Raw genomic sequence first — 23,131 nt, 5'->3', positions numbered from 1 at the left:
GCTTCTAATATCTATTTTAAGAATGAGTTTCTCTGGCCAATATTCAACAAGAGGAAAGGTAGGCTTTAGATCTGGTTATTCTACTACTGACAACTGTCATGCTATTTACCTCACAGTGAAGAAATGTGATAGGAATAGCAAAAAATTGTGGTTTTAATTGACCTTATTTCTGCATCTGATAGTATGGACTAGAACAAGAGTGAGTCAGGAGCTAGAAAGGGCTCTGCTGCAGTCAGATGGTGGCTGGACACAGAGTAGTAGGGACCAGAGAAGCTGGGGGCTGGCCCAGGCATCTCTCTTTCTTCCTGTGGTCCCAGGCCTTTCCCTGTGGTCAGTTAGTTTGGGCTTCCTCACAGCATGGCAGCCCCAGGATCATCAGATAGCTTACATGGTGGCTGATAGCTTCAAGAACTAGTAAGAAGCTGAGTAATCTTTTGTAATCTAGCCTTGGAAGTCAATTCTCTATGAGTCAAGAGAGATGGGGCGGGGGGCGGCGGGGGGACAAAAACCTCATTTCTCAATGGCAAGAGTACCAAAGTCACTCTGTAGGAAGGGCCTTATAGGGTGGGAGATACTGTTGAGGCCATCTTTGGAAAATACAGTTTGAAAATACATATGGACTGTCTATATGTTAGTAATTATCCTTGATACTGATACTTATGTATAATCTCTCCTTAGTACCACCTTGCCAGCAATAGCTAACAGATCAGTTAGTAACTTCTAGTTCAGTAAAAAAGTCAACTATTCTGAGGCCTTCTCCTCCTCTCCCCCTTGTGCCTTAATGACTTAATAACACTTGTTAAACTTCCTAAATATCTCAGGCATCCAATTCTGTTCTGCCATGTCCACATGCCTCCGTCCCTCAGGGCGCAGTGCATATACACTGTAGCTCGCCAGGCTCCCCATGCCTTCTCATGGCAGCTGCAATGGCTATCTGTGATTGGCACTGGATGTCATATCAAGCCCCATCTTGATGACTTCCAGTAATGAAGCCTGGAAGCAGAAAACTACATTTCCCAGAATCCCCTGTAGCTCAGATTCTGCACAATACAGGGTGCCTCCACCCGTGTGCTTGCCACAAGATTTGAAGGGGAGGCTGTGGTATTAAGCTTCCTATGGCTAATGTAATGAATTACTACAAATTCAGTGGCATAAGGTGACGCACAATTATTATCTTACAGTTCAGGAGGTCAGAAGTCTGAAATGGGTCTCATGGGGCTAAAATCAAGGTGTTAGCGCAGGTGTGTTCCCTTCTTAAGACTCGGGGGAAGAACCCAGTTCCCTGGCTTTTCTAGCTTCTAGAAGCCACCCACATTTCTTCTCCTGGGGCTTCTTGCTCCACTTTCAAGCATGCCAGCAATGCTGTATCTCTCTGGGCCGTCTTCCATAGTCACATGACCACAGCTTTTAAGGGCTGCTGAGATTAGCCTGGGCCCAGGTGGAGCATCCAGGATAATCCCAAGGAGCTTGACTTTAGCATCTTTCCAAAGGTCCTTTTGTCATGTACGGTAACATCATTCACAGGTTTGGGGGGATTAGGCCATGGGCATCTTTGAGGGGGCGGCACATTATTTTGCCTACTGTGCTGTACTTCCACCCACTCCAGTGTCCTTGCCTGGAGAATCCCAGGGACAGGGGAGCCTGGTGGGCTGCCGTCTATGGGGTTGCACAGAGTCGGACATGACTGAAGCGACTTAGCAGCAGCAGCAGCAGTATGCTGTACTTCCACCTCTTCTGTTGTCACCACTGGCAATCACCTTCACGGACTACCTGGTTTTTCTGTGTTGGCTTCCTGTCGGCTGTTTCCTGACCGTGGCAGTGACGGCTTCCTTCTGGAGAGAGCAGCTTCCTAAATCATCAGGCAGTGTCTTCATTATTGACCAGGCAGTGACACCATTACAACACGACTTTCAAAGTTGTTCCAGAAGGCTTGACGTACAGTGTGTTTCCCTGGCCTTCCTGACCCAACAATTTTGTAAGTCATTTTATTTTATATTCTTCTGCTGAGAGGATTCTATTGTCTGCAACAGAACCCCGATGCACGTTCTCAGTGCTACATCCCTGTGTATGTCTATCTTTCTCTTTTCTAAGCTCCACATATTTCTGATGGTGAACCATCACCAAGACAAATAAACTGTATTATAATTTTGGAAGATATGGTTCATTTCAAAGTGGCTAAAATGCTGCTAAGTAACTTTATAATAGAAAAGCATGGCACTGCCATTCAAGGGTTACTGGTAGTTATCCTGGAATATTTATTTGGGGTAATTGACCTTGAACCAATGTATCTCAGCAGGGGGGACATTAATTAGAAGGTGGACTGTCACAGTTAAGGCCAAGACCAAGTCTCTTCAGGCCTTCATATACAGCAAAAAGTAAAATAAATGCTGTCCCAGGAATAATCTCCCGGGAATTTATACTTGCTCCAGGAAACTGTCACTATGGATTTATTCCCCCTACTAGGGGAAGGAAAAACCCTGTGCTCTTTGTGTTCATCTGTGTTGCTTTTGTTATTTGTAAGGTACCTTCTCCCTAACCCCGCCCTTGCCTCTCTTCCAAAAGTCCTCCTAGAAGACAAGGACAGAAGGGGACAAGTTTGAAGTGAATGGAGTCATTGTTCCTTCAGTTCCTTCCTGAACAATTTGCTTGAGGAGAAAGAGATCATTTCCAGTGCTAGAGGTGAAAGTCACAGCATTAAACCCCAAAGACAAGTGACTTACACAAGAAAGAGTTGTAAGGCATTGTTCTGTACACACGTTGTTTTTTGGGATGGTCATCACCAGCCTGGTTTTAATACCATTGCCATTATTAATAGCCTTATTTCATAATTGAGCCCATCTGACCTTTGCCAGGCACACTGCTTTGCTGTCCTGAACTGTTCTACCTTCATCTTGATCTTAAATCTAGGTCACAGGCAGTGAGTTCACACTGGATGCCTATGACTTGCTAGGCAGCATGTAAGCCCTGAGGATCCAGGAATGAACAAAATGGGCCCTCTGTGCCCTCAGAGAGCTCACAATCTTCCTAGTCTTATCTAGTGTCTTCTCTTTTCTCTTCCATTTAGCTATAATCTTACCAAAGGCACACGGATGAAATCCTCACCGACTACTCCAGTCACAGCCTTCCTCGCCTTCCTCTGACCTCCCATAGCCCCTTTTCTAGGGTGACCAAACCAGAATCCTTCTGAGTGAAAGGGGTGCTATTAACATTTATGCTTATGCTGAGACAACAGATGTAAGCAGGGCAAACCAAGACATACGGACAGCACTCTGTCCAACACAGCTGGGTTCCTCCTCCTTCTCTACCAGACTGTGCACTTCCTAGAAGGTACAATCAGTCTCTTACACTTTTATATTGAATGAAAAATTTAATTCTGGCCAGATCCCAGTGCTCCCTTAAATTACAGAACACTGTAATTTAGGACTTGGACTTCCAACCCATCTCAGAAATAAAAATGATTATTCATCACTTTATTATACTTATTATATTTGTTTATCACTTTATTATATTTGAACGCTAAATGGTGTGAAAAACATTCCCTTTGTCTAAGACACTGCCATCCTCCATCTGGCAGAGAGCTCATTTTGAGCTTATGAAACACAACACAGAAACACTGCACCTCATTTGATTTCACTGTTGAAAAGAAATCTAATTTTCTTTTTTAATTAGTGTGATGGACGTGTGAAAACATTCATCTCCTCCACGCAGTGCTCATCAGTGTCATGTAAACGATGGGAGAAAATAAATCGCAGTGGTTTCTTTTCTCGGTGGTGTCCAGGGAGGGCACCCAGCATCGGGCCATGTGTAAAACGATCTTTTCTAGGTAACTGGCCACATTCGAGAAAAACATCTATTATTTTTAGGGAATACTTCCAACTAAAGTGGGATAAGTACACTGTAACCAAAAAAACCCCACAACCCACCACCCCTCAACAATAACAACAAACCTTGGCCATTCCCCCAGCGAGGAACTTGGTGGCCTCAGAGAGGAGACAGGAAGAGGGAGGAGGACGTGTGGGTGTTTCGGTATTAATTCATTCAGGATCTGTGCATTGAGTGCTTTTGTTTCGTGGAATCGGCTGGAAGGCCTCCATGTGCACAATGGGGGAGCTTTTCATTTTCGGGGGAAAATGTGCGGAGAAACCGTCTATAAGGATATGATTTCGAAAGTGGAGGGGAATGACGCCAAGGAGGGTTTCCTCCAGAGAAAAAGGCGCATAATCATAATCGCTCTCCTTTTCTGAACAGATCTTTCTAATAATCGCACTATGGGGTGTTTACATGACAATGGCTTCACCGAGCCATCCCGGGTCTAGGTTTGCCTTTGGGGAACCAATTATGTGCTGCTGGCCTATCTGTACCTCCTCTCCCCACCCCCACCCCCGATTCCCTTGCTTCATTGTCTGTTTTCAGCTGGTATTCTTTTCTGGTTGAATGACCACAAACACAAGCCGTCTATCTCCTCCAACTCGTGGAGTTGGGCTTGGCAGATGAAAATAACCTTGGTAAAGGAGCCGTTCAGAAGCACGAGGCCCGGCCCATGGCCACCGAGGCGGAGGAGGCCCACGTGGAAAGTCAAATATCGGCCACTGCCCCGAGAACCCACTGTATAAACAAAACAAGACTTTCACTTCTACCACGCTTCCTCCCAAGAAAAGGAAGAAACTGAGTTTAGACCTCTGACTTCTTTTCAGAACAGAAACAAGACAGCCTTTTATCTTTTTTCCCCAACTCACTGAATGCATTGAGCAGTAAAATAAAACACTGGTTTGCAAACACTTCAGCCCAAGGGATGGTTGTTCACCCAACTCTACTATTTAATATGAAAAGTGCAGGCTGCGCTGTTCACCCTCCAGAACGGCCTCTGTCTGTGTTTTAGTCTCCTGACGCTGAGGGGTGAGTCAATAATACATGAATTAACCCAAAATACAGCAGAGAAGGGACTTGGTTATAGTCACAACTGGGCACATGGTTGGTATCACAGCTGGGCTGTGGGGTTTTCCCACACTAGGGATGTATCCACCCAGCAACCTCAGGCTTAGGGTAGGACACCTGACTGTCATCAGAAGGGCCCCAAGTCAATGGACTTCAATAGTAAAGAGTAGAATTTTGAAGTGACACCCACAGACATAAATATCTCCTTCTCCAGGTCACCCCTGAAGAGGGATGTATGTGTCCCTTTTCTGCTGGAAATAATCCGATTTTGCACTCAACAGAAAGAAGAGAGCCACTGCCAGCATTTGTGTTCGAGTACACAGAATTCCAGGCAAGGCAAGTCCCCAGTGCAGGCTTTTAGTTTTTCCTCACTCTAGCTGGGTATTTCTTTATATTTATACTGAAGATAAAATATTCAAAACCAAAATCTCACACTGGACTGGCAGAGGAAGAGAGAAGCAGCACCCATTGGGGGGCCTTTCGAAAAGCAACATATGCAGTACATTTTAACTTAAACAGATCTCCACTCTTCAGGTTTTCAGATGTTTGGATGCAGCAGATTTTTGGACAGACAAATGCATCAGCTTCCTGGGGAAGAGCCAGGATTTGGCAGCATCTCTGTGGCAGGGGGAGCTAGGCACAAGAGGCTGACCCCAAGGGCTGGGCTAGGAGGAGTGGGGAAGAGCAGGGAGGCCTTTTCCTCTAGTGGCTCTTCCCCTGAGTAGACATACCCCTGCAATTTGTTCCTACAGCAGGTTAGCCACTGGCTGCTTCCTAATTAACCACTGGAGAGTAGCCTGATGATGTTCATTCTTGAAGAGTTCACAGCTGACATCCCCTGCTTGGAACAGCAGCTATAACAGTCTGATGGAGACACAAAGGAGGCAGACAGTGGGGGTGAGAGGGAAAAATCAGAGGCTGTTCCAAAAAGGCTGGAGAAGCAAGAGTAAGAGGGGAAGTAAGTGAGCATGAGTATACTAAACTAGGGGGTGGCTAGGACTAGAGGAACATACTCAGAGCCAGGTAAACGTGACAGGAAACAAAAAGGAAGAACAGATCACGTGTCAGATAACAAAGGGGCAAAGGCTCAGGAGATGCCCAGTCCCATACAGAGCACAAGTACAGTCTCTTTAAGAGTGGGGGACGATTGGTCACAGTCCTAGAACTTGGCAGTGAGTGGAGAGTGGAGAGCAATTGAGGAGGGAGGAGAAAAGACAGATCCAGACTGGTTTCCAAGACAATCATGGTTGTTTCCCCTGGCCCCCAGGCTTAGACGTTTCCTCTCTGTCACTCACTCGAGCAACACGTTGGTATCTTCAGGATAAGGACCCTCTACGCTGCCAACATCCCCTCCGCACCACCCCGCCCCTCCCCCCCGATAAAAATCCGTCCAGTTATCTCGGTTTTCCACTTGCTCTCTTGCTCCCGCGGGAGCTGTCACTTCGCACGAGCGAACGGCCCAACGCTTCTCCCACCTTAACATCTGGATGGCTTCCGCTGGTCTCATTTCCAACAGCAGCTACCTTCTCCTAGACTGAGGCTCTTTATGCGCTCCCCACCATCCTGGGGGAGGGGGACAGGAGGTTACGGTCTCGCGGTAACAGAGGTGCAGATGCTTCTTTTTCCTAGACCATCTCCCACGCCACAGAAACTTGCACCGGTGCTCCTCATCAGGTGCGTCGACACTCCTTATCCCTTCTAGACTCTCATCAGCATCAGTGCCACACATTTCTCCTTCTTGCTCCCCGCCCAGTTCTCATTCCCCGACCCCACACTGCCAGTTTGGAATCCAGACTTGGAGGGATGACGCTGGTTCGTAGCCAAGCTGAATACGGGCAGCCTGGGGGCAAGTTAGCATCCCAGAGGCTGTAATCCCAGATGCGAGCTGGACTCCCCGTGGGCACTGACAGTGCCGGAAGTCGCTCGGCGGCAACCAGTATCTTAGGACCTGCATCCCCAAGCGCTCGCACCAAGCCCCCTCCCCGGACACCTAATGTCCAGCCACGCGCGTCCTCGCCCCAGAAACAACGCTTCAGTCCCCGGGCAATGCCGCGGGCCCCTCAGCACCTTCTGGGCCGGTCCTGCCACGTTCCTGGGCATCCCTCCGTTCTGCCTGCAAAAGTGCTTGTGTCCCTTTACTGCCCAGCAACTTAGCGTCTCTATCCTGTGGGCATGAAAGACCCGAACGCTCCCAGGCGGAGGAAACCAAGGACGCCCCGGTCCCAAGGGCTCCTTAACAGGCGACACTTATTCAAGCCGACGACACCCTCGCCACACAGACCTCACCCGGACTGTCAGCAAGATCAGAAGCAAAAAAGAACAAATAAAAAGGTGCACATACCTAAAGACGAAGGCTCCTTGTCATGACAAGGGGACACTTGAGGTCTCTGGCTTAGAATAACAGCCTCCGTGCCAATGCAATGCCCGGGGCCGCCCGCACCTCGGCTCTGCAGACAGCCTGAGCGCGCTCACTCGGGGAAAGGGACAAAGGGTCGCGGGACGCGCTCGGACCCCGAGCGTCCAGGCCACGGCCCCGGCGGCCGACCTCCTGCCTCAGCTCGTAGCAGCCAGCGGCGCTGGCTGAAGTTGCGGGGCCGGCTGAGCGCGGAGCGAGTGCGGCGGCGGCCGCGCGGGGGGCGGGGGGCGGGGAGAGCGGGGGCGGGGCGGGCTCGGGGCCCGCGGCGTCGCCGGGGCGGGGAGGGGCGGGGGAGCCAGCTGCTTGACAGTTACTCCAGCCCAGCTCCAAAGGCTGCTCTTTGCTGTCGGCGGCCAGCTGATCGCCGCCACGCCGTGGTCCTTGACACGGGCTGGTGTCACCGCTTTGGAGTTATCCCTGGAATTCGCGCAGGGGACCGAGGGCATTGGAGGGAGACGGGAGAACAGCCGAGGCCAGCAAAGGCTCTTTCAGCTAACCTTTTGGAATTTCGAAGAGAGGCTGTGCATCGAAATAATGCGCTGGGGCGACATCGGTGACGTGTGCGTGCTTGTGTATGTGTGTGTGTGTGTGTGTGTCTGTGAGTGTGAAGTTGGTTGCCCCTGGCAAGAGTCGTGTTGGAAAGCCCCCTTGACGTTTGCTTTGTGTGGGCTCTCGGCTAGAGCTTGTTTGAGCAGCGAGATCTTATAACAATGGGGAGAAACAGAATTGTCTTGTTTTGTTTTGGCAGATGAGAACTATACATAATATGTTTTCTTTAGGAAAGTGTGGAGCTGGCAGGCAAAGACATTCCATGGAAAGAGTCTTTGGAGTGGAAACTGTCCAATCCTGGGAGTGTACAAAGACCCAGAGACAAGGTCTTGCCTCTTTTCTTAAATAGGGAATCCCTTATTAGGTCTCAGTTTCCTTATCTGTAAAGTCATCATCCTGAATGAACTGTGTACCTAGAGTATGTTAAATAGAATGGTGTATCCCTGTTCCCAACTTGGATGAGACTCAGTGAGTTTAGATACGGACGAAAAGAGAACATTTGAGGACACTGTGTCCTTACCCAGTGGTGATAAGGAGACTGCATCCTCACACCTGGGTTCTGAGACACTCAAACCATACCCTAATCAGCTACATCATAGCTGACTTAAGGATTTAACAGGAGGAGCAGAGTGTGCTTGATGCCTAGAAAGGGCACCCAAGAGCAAGCCCTGGTCACCAGGTCACTGCCTTAGACCATGGAGGGCAGCCTGAGCAGTGAGTGCCTTGACAGGCTGCATGCTTCATGACAGCTGGATTTTTCCACACACCCACCTCCCTCTGTACTTCTTCCAACTGACTAGTTCCTAACAGCACTCATTTTTCCCAAAGAGACTTTCCTTCAGAAGAGAAAATGTGTTGACCACATGATACTAACATTCCAGTCTTCCTGGCAAGTTATTCCTCGTATGTGTTCAATAATTGGTATTCTGGTCAATATGTGTTCCTAGTGAGTTAGCTTGACTTGACATAATCCTTAGGATGCTGAACGCTACTATTCATTGGTTTTCTTCTTATACTCTAGACTCTGGAGCGGATGCGCTTCCCTGGTGGCTCAGCTGGTAAAAAATCCATTTGCAATGTAGGACTGGGTTCAGTTCCTGGGTTAGGAAGATCCCCTGGAGAAGGGAACAGCTACTCACTCTAGTATTCTGACCTGGAGAATTCCATGGACTGTATAGTCCATGGGGTCACAAAGAGTCAGACATGATTGAGCGACTTTCACTGAAGCAGATACTTTACAAGCACTGTATCATTTTTCCTAACTATAAGTTTTCATATTAAAAAGCAGAGACATTACTTTGCTGACAAAGGTCCATTGAGTCAAAGCTATGGTTTTTCCAGTAGTCATGTATGGATGTGAGAGTTGGACCATAAAGACAGCTGAGCACTGAAGAACTGATGCTGTTGAACTGTGGTGTTGGAGAAGACTCTTGAGAATCCCTTGGACTGCAAGGAGATCAAACCAGTCAATCCTCAAGAAAATAAGTCCTGAATATTCATTGGAAGGACTGATGCTGAAGCTGAAACTCCAATACTTTGGCCACCTGATTCGAAGAACTAACTTCTTGGAAAAGACCCTGATGCTGGGAAGATTGAAGGTGGGAGGAGAAAGGGACAACAGAGGATGAGATGGTTGGGTAGCATCACCGACCCAATGGACATGAGTTTGAGCAAGCTCCAGGAGTTTGTGATGGACAGGGAGGCCTGGTGTGCTGCAGTCCATGAGGTTGCAAAGAGTCGGACATGACTGAGCAACTGAATTGACTGATAAGTCTGTAGTAGGTATTAATGCTCCCATTTCATAATGGGAAAACCAAGATTCAAGGGAGTTAATGTGACTTGTCCAAGGTGACACAATTGAGTAAACTTTAGATACTTGTGCAAAAGCTGGATTTTGACACTTGCAAACTTGGATGATGGTGGCCCTACCATCCTGTCTGTCATATATCCTTCTTCCCTTCAGCCTGGACCTGGGTTCATCCCTGTTGTATCCTTGTTGATACTTGACAGCTGAGCCCAGGTTTTGCAGATATTTCCTTATTCTACCTCCTTTCTCTTTTACCTATTCCACGACCCCCCCCCCCCCAACCCAGTCCTTTCCAGCCTCAATAAATTTGAGAGTCATAAAGGTCCAAACAGCTCCACAACCCCTACAGCATTTCTTGGCCTACTACAGTGGCCATAAATAAAACTGCTATTGAAACATTCATTCATACAATAAGTATTTGTGGAGATCTGAGAAAAGGATGGGGGGAAAACAAATGCTCTCCTCATGCCCCACTCAAATAGTTTACAACCTAAATGGTGATACCCCAATTAAGTGTGGGGACTGAATGACATTGTTTAAGACAATGGCAAAATAGACCACAAGGACAGGTAGGATTAAATCAGAAGATACACTCTTCCCTCCTCCCACCAAAGTAAGCAAAACCAGCAGGAGGGAGAGGATGGAACCTGGATATCCTCCTTTAAAAGATAATTAGAATTAGGGCAAGCAAAAAGTGGTTCTAAAGGTAGGTTGAGGCACTTTACAGAGGACTAAATGGAGTTCTAAATATACATAAACATCTCAGATGGGTATTCAGGGCCCTGCAGTGGGGTCTCATCTATTCATTCAGGGCTTTAAGTCATGTTCTTGTGCTAAAGAGACCCAGTTTTCCTACGCTGCAACGACGGAGCCCACGTGGTGTGATGAAAGATCCTGCATGTCTCGACGAAGATCCAGTGAGCCACAACAAAGACCCGACACAGCCAAAAGAAATAAATATTAAAAAAAAGATTCCCAGATTTACATTTCCAACTCAGAACTCTCCTCTAAGGTCCAATATCCGAGTACCTATTTAAAATTCCTGTTAATTTCTTGCTGGCCAATTCTTGATTCTCTTCCTCATAAACCCAAACTGATCTTCCTCTATTCTTAACCATCTTAGTTAAAAATAGAATAAATGGCACCAATATCCAACCCACTGCTAGAGGGCCAGAAATCAGGAAATCATTACTGATGCCTCTTCTTTCTTCCCACACTCAATTCACCAACAAAACCTGTTGCTCTATCTCTGACAGTTCTCATTCTTGGTTACCTCTCTCCAGCTCTACTACCACCATCCTTCTCTGGGATCCTTCATTTCTAGCCTGTATCACCTGATCTCCTCGACACCACTTTGCTCTTCCCTAGAATCCATTCTTTACTGTGGCGGGACAACTTTAAGACGGTCCTTAATGATTCCCACCCCTTAGTATTCACACGCTCATGTGATCCCTTCCCCATGAGTGTGAACCTAGTGACTTACTTCTAACCAATAGAATATGGCAAATGGGCTGAGATATCACTTCCATGATTAGATGATAAAAGATTTTGATGTCTATCTTGCTAGTTGAATCTGTCCCTTGCTGGCTTTGATAAAGCAAGCTGCCATGTTGGAGACTCTTATATGACAAGGAACCGAGGTCCTCAGTTCAGTAGCTCACAGAAATGGAATCTTGCCTTCATATTAGCTCAAAAGTGGATCTCTCCTCAGTCAAGCCTTCAGATGAGACCCTAGCCCTAGAAAACACATTGATTGCAGCCTGAAGCTTTTCCTGAACTCCTGACTCACAGAAACTGTGAAATAATAAGCACGTGCTGTTTTAAACAGCTGAATTTGTGACAATTTGTTAGGTAGCAATAGATAACTCATACAGAAAGAGTAATCTTTAAAAATAAAAATTATGTTGTGGTCGCTATCCTGCTCAAAACTCTGCCTTCATTCCTCACTTATTATAAAATAAAATCAAAAATCCATGACAATGCTTACAAGATCTTGGTGAGCCGATCCTTTTCAGCCTTACTTATGTCTCCAGCCTCTCTTTTACTAACCTCAGGTCACTAAGGTCGGCCTTCTTTCAGTTCCCTAAATGTTCCAAATCACTTCTCAGAGAGGTCTTCCCTGACCACCTACATCTTTAAGTATATTCTTCCCCTCAGTTCTTCTTTTTTAATGCGCTGTGTCTTTTATAGCACCAGTTGTGAATTGAAATGATTTTCTTTACCTTTTTAGTTGTCCGTGTCTCTTTTTCACTGAACTGTGAGCTCATAGGGCTCCCCAGGTGGCGCACGCAGTGTGAGATCATAAGGGCAGAGACTGTTTCTGCCTTATATATCGTGGTATCCCCAGCACAGAGCAAGAGCTGAGCAACTAATTAGTGAATGAAAGATGAATAACTCTGCCTTTCTGGAGCACACCTGGACTCTTACCTTGATCTTTTTATTTCCTTCGTCAGCCCCACCCCCAGCCTATCTCCGTGCCCATAGCCTTCACCCCATTTCCTAACAGCCACATCTATTCATTAAGATCCAGTTTCAGTCCTCTAGTCTGTATCTGTTTCCCCCAGATCTCTTGCCTCTTTCCCTGCATTCTCACTTCAGAACTTTCACAGCATCTTAGATCTTAACATCTCCTGAGATGCTGGGCAACCGCCACTTTGTATTATGGTTAATTATGTAGAGTCTAGTGGTTCCAAACGTTTCTCCATTTACCTCATTCTAGAGAAAGAAGCCTGGAAAGAAGTACAGTTATGCAGGAAAAGTCTTGGGAGAAATAAGAGCTACTACAGATTAGCTTCACTAGCATTAGTAGTCTATCACTAACCAGATTAGATTATAATAGACTACCTAGGAAAAGTCTAGGGGGAAGAGCAGGGTCTAACACCCACCCTGAAGAGAAGTAGATTTCTGTTTCCCCACTGTATTAGTCTGCTACGACTATCATAACAAATACCATATACTGGGTGGACTTAGACAACAGAAATGTGTTTTTGCACTCTTCTGGAGACTAGAAGCCCAAGATCAAAGTTCTGGCTGATTTAATTTCTGGTGAGGGCTCTCTAATTCTGTCTCAAAAACTTCACCACTTGAAGCATTCAGAGATACACTCGTGTAGCCCTGGAAACCTCATCCAGGAAAACAGTGAAGCCCAGAGTTCATTAGGCACTGGTGGTGGGGGTATTATAGAAATCTCCTCTAGTGTAAGACTTTGTCATGCTTTCACACCAATGGAAATAAATGACCTTTTCCAAAGCAGTCAACAGTTTAACACCGTCCCTATCCATGCATCAATTTTAATTTAACAGCCCAAGGGACAAATGGTGGAGAAGGAAATGGCAGCCCACTCCAGTATTCTTGTCTGGAGAATCACATGGACAGAGGAGCTTGGTGGGTTGTAGTCCATGGGGTCACAAAGAGTCAGATACAACTGAAATGACTTAGCAGCAGGGACAAATGAGGACTTCCCAGGTGGTGCTAGTGGTAAAGAATCCGCTTGCCAATGTAGGAGACATAAGAGCCATGGGTTTGATCCTTGGGTCGGGAAGATCCCCTGGAGAAGGAAGTGGCAACCCACTCCAGTATGCTCGCCTGGAAAACTCCATGGACAGAAGAGCCTGGTAGGCTACAGTCCAGAGAGTCACACAGTCAGACACTACTGAAGCAACTTAACAGCAGCAGCAGGAGGGAAAAATGATAGCTATTATTTCAACTCAGGTGCCAGGCACTCTGATAAGGGCAGGAACCACAGAGATAAACAGGAAAGTCATGGAACCCATCTTGAGGAGCCTGGTTGTAAGGACAGCTGTAAATAACTGAGGTGGGTGTTATGAAAGAGGAAGTATTATGGGTGCTATGGGAACTGTGATTATTTTTGGTGCCATAAAACAGGGTGTTCAGCAGCACTGAAAAGGGTCTTTTCTGAAAACTGAATTTCATTGTTTTCCTCTCATGGGCATATTTAAGGCCAGATTTTGTTTAGGGGACGGAATTGGTCATGCCAGGCTCTGTTCTTTGCACCACCAATCAATCTTAGTAAATGCACAATTCATTAGAAGAAAGCAGAAGAGCATCTGAAGTGCAGCCAATTGTTTCCTGATTTAGAGCGTCAGATATTTAATGCAGGATTCAGAACATGTCTGAAGACCTACTGCCATTATGAAGTGAAGTGAGTGCTCTAACCGCAAGGTGCCAGAGATCTGCTTTTACCTAGGCACCTCTATCCATTTGTATTTCTCTATGTATTCCTTCTGCCTACGATGCTGGTGCATTCGGGCTTTTACTCTCTGTTTAGTTAACTAGTCCTGGAGAGAGGTAGCCAGATAGAGCTGAGATCGAATCTTTCTTCAGAACTATGATGTTTAATATCCAAGTGGATAGCATATCTAACATCCTGATTCTGAAATTCCTTCTCTACTCTTATGACCTTCCCCCATAGGCATTTGGTCACCCAACTGCAAGGCCAAATCATGACTGGGAATGCTGCCATGAAAGAGGAAGATGCTAGAACTCCTCTCTCCTACTATAACTCTTTACCCTCCCCCCTTGCTCACCTCTACTAATATTTCACTTGTTGCTATAACCAATTTTTCTCTATTCCCTTTTATTTGTTTTTTATAATTCAATGTATTTATTTTTAATTGAAGGATAATGAATCAACATGAATCAGCCACAGGTATACCTATGTCCCCTCCCTCTTGAAACTCTCACCCACTTCCCTCCCCGCTCCACCCCTCCAAGTTGTTACAGAGCCCTGGTTTGAGTTCCTGAGTCACACAGCAAATTCCCATTGGCTATCTATTTTACATATGGAAATGTATATGCTTTCATGTTACTCTCTCCATACATCCCACCCGCTCCTTCCTCCTCCCCTCCTTTATTTCTATTTTTCTAGTTTATGGAGTGCATAAGAATCACTCTGAGATGGAGTTTAAAATGCAGATTTTGATTTTTTAATTCAGTCATATGAACAAGCATGCTGACGATTCTGCTATGGTTGTCTCAGAGCTTACCTTGGGACACACAGGTCTGGGTAAGGTCCCAACAGGCGCCCGGCCCTCGTGGCACTACAGTGTGTTTCCAAAAGCCTTTCAGCTGCATCCCCATCTCTCCGCAGCACCCAGTCTAAGCCTTGGCTCTTCCTATCATGACGGTGTCCGGGAAACAGCCTTACAAAAAGTGCTGGACTTTGAGTTGAAACACGCGGGTTGTAAACTCGGGACAAATCTGGACCCTTGTGATCTCAGGGGCCTCACTTGTCAAATAAAGGATTTGAACCACTTGATCACCAAGCTTCCTTGGGCTCTAACATTTGATACTTTCTACTTCTGCCTTTTTGCTCAGGCCATTTCCACTGCCTGTAAACTTTCTGCTGAGAATTGCCCATCATGTTTTCTTTTACCTCTGAGGTTTGTCTCTAAAAACCCTGCCTAGCCAGAAAGCCTGGTTCAAACACTGCCTCCTTTCCCGATGCCTTCCTTGGCCCTCCACATTCTGCCTGTATCCTCCTGCAAGTCCCTTGTGTGTCCCCTGAATAAGACCCTATCACACACCTTCCTTCCAGCCTAAATATTTGGTACGAATCTCCTCATCAGTTTATAAACTCCTTGATGTCAGGAACTATGCTTACTACCACTTACAGCATTGTAACTTCTATATTAAAGAGCGTAGAGAATCATCAGTAACTATCGACTATGCTTGGAACGAGAGCACATAGTGTCCCTGCTGCCTTCTGTCACCTTATCCCCTGGAAAAAGTATGTTTACAAGCCTGTATTTTTTGACATCAGAGCTGGACCTATAGAAGTACGTTTCAACCTAATAAATGACAGCTGAGTCTTGCTCGCTACTCTCTGAGCTGCTGAGAGCAGAACCCCATTCTCCCTTGCCCGTGTCTGCTTCTGATGATAAGGTCCTCAAGGGAGCAGGCATCTCATGCTGTTGTTTTCTTACCATTGTCACACATATCTGCTTGCACAATGGGAAACTAGTTGGGCCAACACCCTCAGCATTTTAGTGTGTCCCAGGAGTGGATGCCTGGGGGGTCTGAAATCAGGCCTATGCATTCAGGCACATGATCCAGTCTTAAACCCCTCCTTCACCCCCACTTCCAGCTTCTGCACCAAGTGACCTGGAAGTTGCATGGGTGAAAGACAGTCAGCAAAATGTCCAACGCTGACAGGAAATAAAATATGTCCTGCATGGAGCAAACAACCCCCTTCTGTCCAACAACTTGAGATTGGATTTCTCGTATATTACTATTATATTACAAGGAGTGGTCATTTTCTGCAATAATTAATTTATAAAAATCACTTCCCAATTTTTTGATGTCAAGCCCCATTACACAATAATGTAATCTAGACCAGCTATTTAATAGTTTATGTATACATGTATATATATGTTTATATGTATAGAACTTGGAGGGCATTATGCTAAGTGAAATACATCAGACAGAGAAAGACAAATACTGCATATCACTTACATGTGGAGTCTAAAATATACAACAAACTAGTGAATATAATGGAAAAGAAGCAGACTCACAGATACAGAGAACAAACTAGGGGTTACCAGTGGGGAGGGTAAGAGGAGAGGGAAACATGGTTAAAAGGTATAAACTGTTAGGTATACAATATGCTACAAGGATACAATACAGGGAATATAGCAAGTATTTTTGATAACTATAAATGAAACATAACATTTACAAATTATGAATCATTATATTGTACACCTGTAGCATATAACATTGTATATCAACTACACTTCAATACTTAAAAAACTCATATTTATTTATATAACATAACCTAAATCCTCTTGTATTTTTAAAAATTGTTAAGGGCCTTGGGGAACACCCTGAAAGAGTCTTGGGAAACCTGAGGGCTCCTCAGACTATATTTTGAGAACCTCTGCTCTAGACTGACAGACATTTTGGTAGAATGTTAACTTTACAAATTCCTATAGCTCTGAACCCAGTAAGGCTGAAGGTAAATAGTATCAATTGAACAAATACTGTTGCACAAATACATTAAAAGGATAAAATAATGCAGAACGAATGCAGAAGTGACTGGAGACTATCGCCATGCACATATACACACAGCGCTAGGAGCTTGACGTGTAGGCTTTCCTTAAGGTTCTAAATTGACTTTCACTTCATAATGAATCTTTTTCCTTTTTCTCCCATTATCAGGGGAAACATAAAGGAGGACATATGGTTCTCCAAGGTGATGTACTTATATTGTGTCCCCGGGCCCCTGTGGCTTGCAGATTGTCCCATGCAGCCCTTTCCTGTTCTTTCTCCACCTTTATCACCCCTGCTGCTGTCTGCCCTGGCGCTCCCCACGGAGGGACCAATCAATGTCCAGTGATGCCCAGTAGGGTTTGGCCAATGGGGAGCCTCAAAAGAGATTAGAAGAGGGGAAAGGAGTGAGGTGAGGATGTTAATTCTGAGGCTCCTCCCTCTGAGGTCACATTGGGCTGGCTGTACCCTTTCACAAAAGATGACTGCTCCCCCCCAACCCCAGGCAGCCTTTCTATATAGTTCTCTCTCTTTGCAGGTTCTAGAAACCTCTTCCTCTCCCATCCTTTGGAGCCAGGTCGTGTTGCCTTCATTCTGCCCACTGCTTCCCCGACACTCTACTGATTCAGACCTCCATAAGTCATCTCTTTGTAAATAAACTTTCTTGGAATTATTCTCATATGAGCCAGCCATCCATTTCCTAATACTCCCCTAAGTAATTCACATTAATAACAGCCTATTGACTATTGAAAAAAAGTTTTAAATATGCTTTTAGCCAGTCATTCATATTTTTAAAAATATTTTTTCTTTATGTAGCTCCTTGAATTTTTTTCATTTCTCTTTCAATTTTAGGCAAGATCTGTTGTTACACATAATCCCGTTCAATTTCTTTTCTCCTTATTGTCCCCCAGCAATGTACAAATCTTTCTAAAGGCTGATCCCTCTGTAATGCATGAAATCGAGACCGTTAACTTCAGGAGGTGATTTTAGGAGGAATTACAGACCTAGAAACCATTTTACTTAAAACTTTTTCGCTGCTTGTTAATCTTCACCATCTTCATGGACATTATTCTGGAGTCCAATTCACATCCGAAACAGGTCTCTGAGGTTAACTGGCTGTCGCTATCATTTAAGCAAAGCCGGATGAGTTGAAGGGAGGATCAAGGTGGCTTAGAACACAAGGGAAAGGTTCTGAAGCCACAAATGAGATTCCTCCTAGCTGTTCACTCTTCTCTGCAGCCACTCAGCTCATATTCCTGCTCCTGGAGCTGGGAGTCCAGCTGCATGTTTAAAAGGCTGGTATCTCCTCTCTGAGGCCTGGAAACCATTAGCTCTCCCTGCTAGCTAGGGCATCCAGTGCCTCTTTTCCTTCCTAAATCACCCTTTCCCAGCCTCCACCTCCGCGATCGATCGGGGATACTGGATACAAGCTCCAACCCCGTGGGCCCCGCACAGTTTCGCTTTGCAGATGGGAAAGCGGAAATCTGACTCTTGCGGCAGGGCTTGTTCGACCCACAAAGCCTTCTTTGGTAGCAGGGACCAGGCTTGGCCCCACTTCCCCTCTTTCCTTCTCTGCTCACACACAATTCACGTCCCTGGCAGCTTCGGAGAGAAGCTGTGACAACGGGATGGGGCGCCGTCACCCTCCATAATTAGCCAGGCAGGCAGGGCTGCTGTAATATCACAGCGTTGGCAGAGCTCTCGCACCTATTAAATTATTCACGCCGCCGAAGTGTCATGGGCTGTCACGTTCAAAATAGGTCATTCTTGCTCAGGCTGCTGGAGGTGAAAATTTCACAGCGATGGCAACACATCCAAGTGCCTTGGTTTCAGCCAATCTCCAAAGTAAGGGGCTGCTCCAAGCAACCCTCTATTAAATTATTTTTCATTGAATCTCAGTTATGCTTTCATGAGCGGCAGCAGGGCTGGAACAGCTGTCTGCTGGCAGGCACGAGAACTGGGGGGGGGGGTGCAAGGCTTCATTTCAGCCTCTTCCTTCACTGACCTGTCCTCAATGAGCCTCAAGGGGCTGCTTGAAGAATATAAATCTGAACACCTGTTCTCGTCTGCTCCCTGTACCCAAGACGGCTGTAAAGTCCGAATGAGGGTGTAAGCTCTGGGCACCGGCAGGGTTTAGAAGAAGGAAAGCACACAGGCCTCTCTGAGAAGTGCCTCTCAGCCCTGGGTGCCGCATTCAAAGAGTAATTCAAGTTCAACAGCTGTGGGGCGTGCGTCCCTGCGTTTCAGATCCTAATTTGCAGACATTCGGGTCTCTTCAGCACTTAGAATACACTTGGCCTCTTGTCGGCATAGATATACTAGTCAACTCAAGTGCCTGGTGGTGGAATACAAACATTTGACTGGCTATTGCAGGGTCTGGGGAATTACTGGCATATGAATATGTTCTTTTAACGGTTTTCAAGGATACAAAAGACTATCTTACAGGAGGAAGAACAATTTTCCTCTAGGATTAGAATAAAGAGAAGTGATTGAAGACACAGCTCGTGGGGCTTGAGTTAAAATACAAGCGAATGTGCTGATTGCTGGCTCTTGACTGTTAAATGGATATGTGACTGACAGAGACTGATAATCTCCTTGGGGAAAGGGGAGAAAGGCAGGGAATTTAGCAATGGGATTGACCCTAGCCTATCTCCTATTAGGAGAACACGTACAAAAACCTCTAAAGAGGTCTCTTTCAGCTGAGATGCTATGGATGTACAGCCTTGGAGCAAAAGGGTAAGAAATGCACGCATCTTAACATGGTGAACCTAGCACCAAATGCAGGCAGGCCACGTGAAGAAGGGGAGTTCACAGATGCATTTCCATCGTCATTCTATATCTCATAACAGTGCTCCCAAAGATATGAAGCCCTCTCCTCCAAATATTCACCCGCAAGAAGCCTGTCCAGATGACCCACCCTCCCCGTCTCCATCTTTCCTTTAATTTCCCTTAAGTGTTTGTGCACAGTTTGTATTGCATTCTCCAGCTCCTAGTTTTATGGAACAGCCCATGCAGGTGATACAGCCCAATCTCCATAAACTGGAGATAAATCTATGAATAATTCTCAATTATGTATATGCTGCTTTATCATCAACATTTCAACAGATATTTCCTAGTGCCCACTATGCCGGGTACTTGGAGAGGGACTTCAAGAAGTCATCCCCCTGTTTATAGCTCAACTATCTCCAAGTGGATTCCTACTTCCCCATCAGGGCAATACTGCCTCCACTTCAAGCCTACTTCTCCAGCAGCCTTCCTCATCTCAATAAAGAGCAGCCCATCCTTCCAGAAGCCTGGATCAGAGTCTTGGAGTCATCCTTAGTGCCTTTTCCCCCCACCTCCAGAATTCAATCACTATCAGGCCTGGTAAGCCCCACCAATTCTCTTCTGGACCGTTGCCATCTTCTCCTAACTGGCTCCCCTGCTTTTGCCCTTTATGCCATTTTAATTTTCCAGACAGTGGTCAGATAATGCTTTTGAGAGGCAAACCAGATTATGTCACTCTGCCCAACCTTCACCAGTGGTTCCCCATCTCCCATAGAGCTAAAACCCAAATGCTTACAATGACCTGTAAGGCTGTACAAGAGCTGGATCCATCCCCCTAACACAGCCCCCAGGAACCTCTTGGATCAAATCTTCTACTGCTCTCAGTCTTGCTCATGTTATGCTGCAGCCACGCTGGCCTTCTGATTCTTGCTGGAACCTTCCCCTTCTGATATCCAGGTCAGCCTTGCAGTCCCTTCAAGCCTCTGGGCATTTGCCAGCACAGCCTTCTCTGACCACCATGCTCTATTCTTCTCATCCTGCGCTGACTTTTACTCCGTAGCACTTCTCTCCATCTGACACATCATGTTTTCACTTGTTTATTTCCTGTCTGGCTCCCTCTACCACCAGCAGAACTCCACCAGGGCTGGGGCTTTGTCATAGTCACTGCTGATCCCAAGAGCTGAGTAGACCTGAATCTGGCCCATGGTAGACTATCAACAGATAGTCTTTAATGAATGAAAAAATAATCCATTTTCTATCCCTATATAGTTCATAAGCTCCTGACGGGGTGCCTCTGCTAATTATGCTACTCTTTTTTAGACGAGCTTCAGTAAGCGCTAACCTCAAAATATTTATTCAGAGATTCTAAAACTGATTTCCAACTAGGCAGACATTGGTAGGAAAAATTCCCAGATCTAACTCTTAAACATCCTGTTATGGAGAAAACAGTCCTTTTAAGATTGTGTCAGATATGCCCAGAATCAGCTCCCTGGAACCATTTCTATCTCACATGAGAATTCAGTTCCCTGCTGTTAAGTTTACATAGCTCAAGAAAAAGCAACTGTTTTGCAGACTTTCAGGAACTGCCTGTTCTTTCCTGTTTCTTGGTATAGCTATTCCTAATTTTTTTTTAATGTGGAAATATATATATACGTAAATATAATGCATGCGATGTAAGATTTACCATCTTAATCATTTTTAAGTGTACAGTTTAGTAGTGTTAAGTTCATTCACATTGCTGTGTAACCAATCTCCAGGACTCTTTTCATTTTATAAAGCTGAAGCTATACTCATTAAACAACAACTTCCCACTTCCTCCTCTGCCACCTCTATTTTATTTTTATTTATTATTTTCCACCCCCTGCCAATCGCCACGCCATTTTTTGTCTATAAATTTGATAACTCTAGACACCTCATATTCATGATTATATAGTGATTTGTCTTTCTGTGACCAGCTTATTTCACCAAGCTTAATGTCCCCAAGGTTTATCCAGGTTAGAGCATGCCAGAATTCCCTTCCTTTTTAAGGCTGAATAATATTCCATTGTGTGTACATACCTTATTTTGTTGACCCATTTATCTGCTGATGGACATTTGTGTTGTTCTGCCTTTCGACTATTGTGGATAACGGGGCTATGAACATGGATGTACCACTATCTCCTCAAGACCTTGCTTTCAGTTCTTTTGGGTACAAGGCCAGAGGTGGAATTGCTATCATATATTAACTCTACTTGTAATTTTTTGAGGAATTATACCTGCTTTCCAAAGTGGCTGCACCATTTTACAGTCTCACTGACAGTGCATAATGGCTCCCAAACTCTTTTTAACAGTAATATATTTTTCCCCTCCAGCAGGTTAGAACTGCTCAGAGATGTCTAATAGTGCTGAACATTCCAGCTCCTCTCAATGCTTAGCAACTAGGAGCCAAGTGGCCCTACCAAACGTGCAAGGGTGTGTGGGGTGGTGTTTTTCACTCTCTCCTTCATGCCTGTTTTGAAAAGGCTTCCTTGTCCTCAAATTAACATGCAGGCTGTGTGGACACCAGCAGGTCTGTCTTACAGAAGAGGGCAGCGGGCAAGAGCCAGCACTGTTTTGAGGATGACCAAAAGTTCTGCTAATCCCATGTAGTCTCCTAATGTAAAGGGGGTTGTATTTCCAATTTGTGGTTTATTTGAATGATGCCCCAGCGTCTGGCACTATCACTCCTTGATGAACTGGGAGACTTGGGGTGACGTGTGTGGAAAAGCCAAGAAGATGGCACTGAGTCACGCTCATGCATCAATCATCTCTTACAAGGAGGTCCAAGGATTTCAGATCTCAGGGACAAAGAACCCAAAGAGTCAGATGAAGAGGACAATGCCTTGAAGTGATGCAGCGGTGTAAGTGGGAGGGGCCCTGGACACCTCCTGACTGTCACCTTCCTTCACCTAACGGAGAATAGGGCCTTAGTCCTCCTCTGACTCTCTCCTTACTTGATGGATGTTACTGTCTCTACCCTCTCCCACCCCCATGTTCTGTCTTTGGTTTTGTCTTAAACTATCAATTTTTCATCATCCTACCAGCCGATGTTACAAAGCAATGTAATTTGAGGGACATGTGTTCTCGTACAAAGGCTATTTAAGAGGGAACAAATCTCATCTTAAAAGGGATTTAAAAATGATAGGACTCTCTCAGCAGACATGAAAAGGGGAAGAGCTGGTGAGCGAAATGGTTAAGAAACTCTCAATGACCTTAAGCGGCAAAATGATGGAACCTGATGACCTAAACCAGAGGTCAGCAGGCTTTTTCTGTAAAGAGTCAGAAAGTAAATATTTTAGGCTTTGGGATCCAAGATGTAAAAAATGAGAAAATTGTTTACATACATACAACAAGAGAGGAAACCAAATCTCACATTTTATATGGGCAAAATTCAAAATATAATAATTGAGCACTTTTTTATGGTAATACCAGTCCACTAAGGGACTTCCCTGGTGGCTCAGATGGTAAAGAATCTGCCTGCAATGCAGGAGACCCAGGTTCAATCCCTGGGTCAGGATGATCCCCTGGAGAAGGGAATGGCAATCCACTCCAATATTCTTGTCTGGAAAATTCCATGGACAGAGGAACCTGGGGGCTTTAGTCCATAGGGTTGCAAGGAGTTAGACATGACTGAG

At 45.5% G+C, this 23,131-nt stretch overlaps 1 protein-coding gene across 6 annotated transcripts in view; it reads right to left on the bottom strand.

The window, feature by feature from the left end:
- RIPOR2 (RHO family interacting cell polarization regulator 2) overlaps positions 1-23,131 on the bottom strand; it is a 211,704-nt gene that overhangs the window by 75,825 nt on the left and 112,748 nt on the right. Inside the window, exon 1 of one of the 6 annotated variants that reach the window (XM_019985972.2) lies at positions 7,277-7,552. The exons of 4 other annotated variants lie outside the window; for them this stretch is intronic. The gene's annotated coding sequence lies outside the window, so the exon portion shown is untranslated. Of the gene's footprint in view, positions 1-6,410; positions 7,233-7,276; positions 7,553-23,131 lie in introns of those variants that run through there. One more of the 6 variants, XM_070778305.1, reaches the window with a different exon arrangement.

The sequence above is a fragment of the Bos indicus genome, chromosome 23 (genome assembly GCF_029378745.1).
Source record: "Bos indicus isolate NIAB-ARS_2022 breed Sahiwal x Tharparkar chromosome 23, NIAB-ARS_B.indTharparkar_mat_pri_1.0, whole genome shotgun sequence".
NCBI classification, from domain to species: Eukaryota; Metazoa; Chordata; class Mammalia; order Artiodactyla; family Bovidae; genus Bos; species Bos indicus.
Note: the sequence above shows the minus strand (reverse complement) of the source record. Positions and strands in the feature narration are given on the sequence as shown.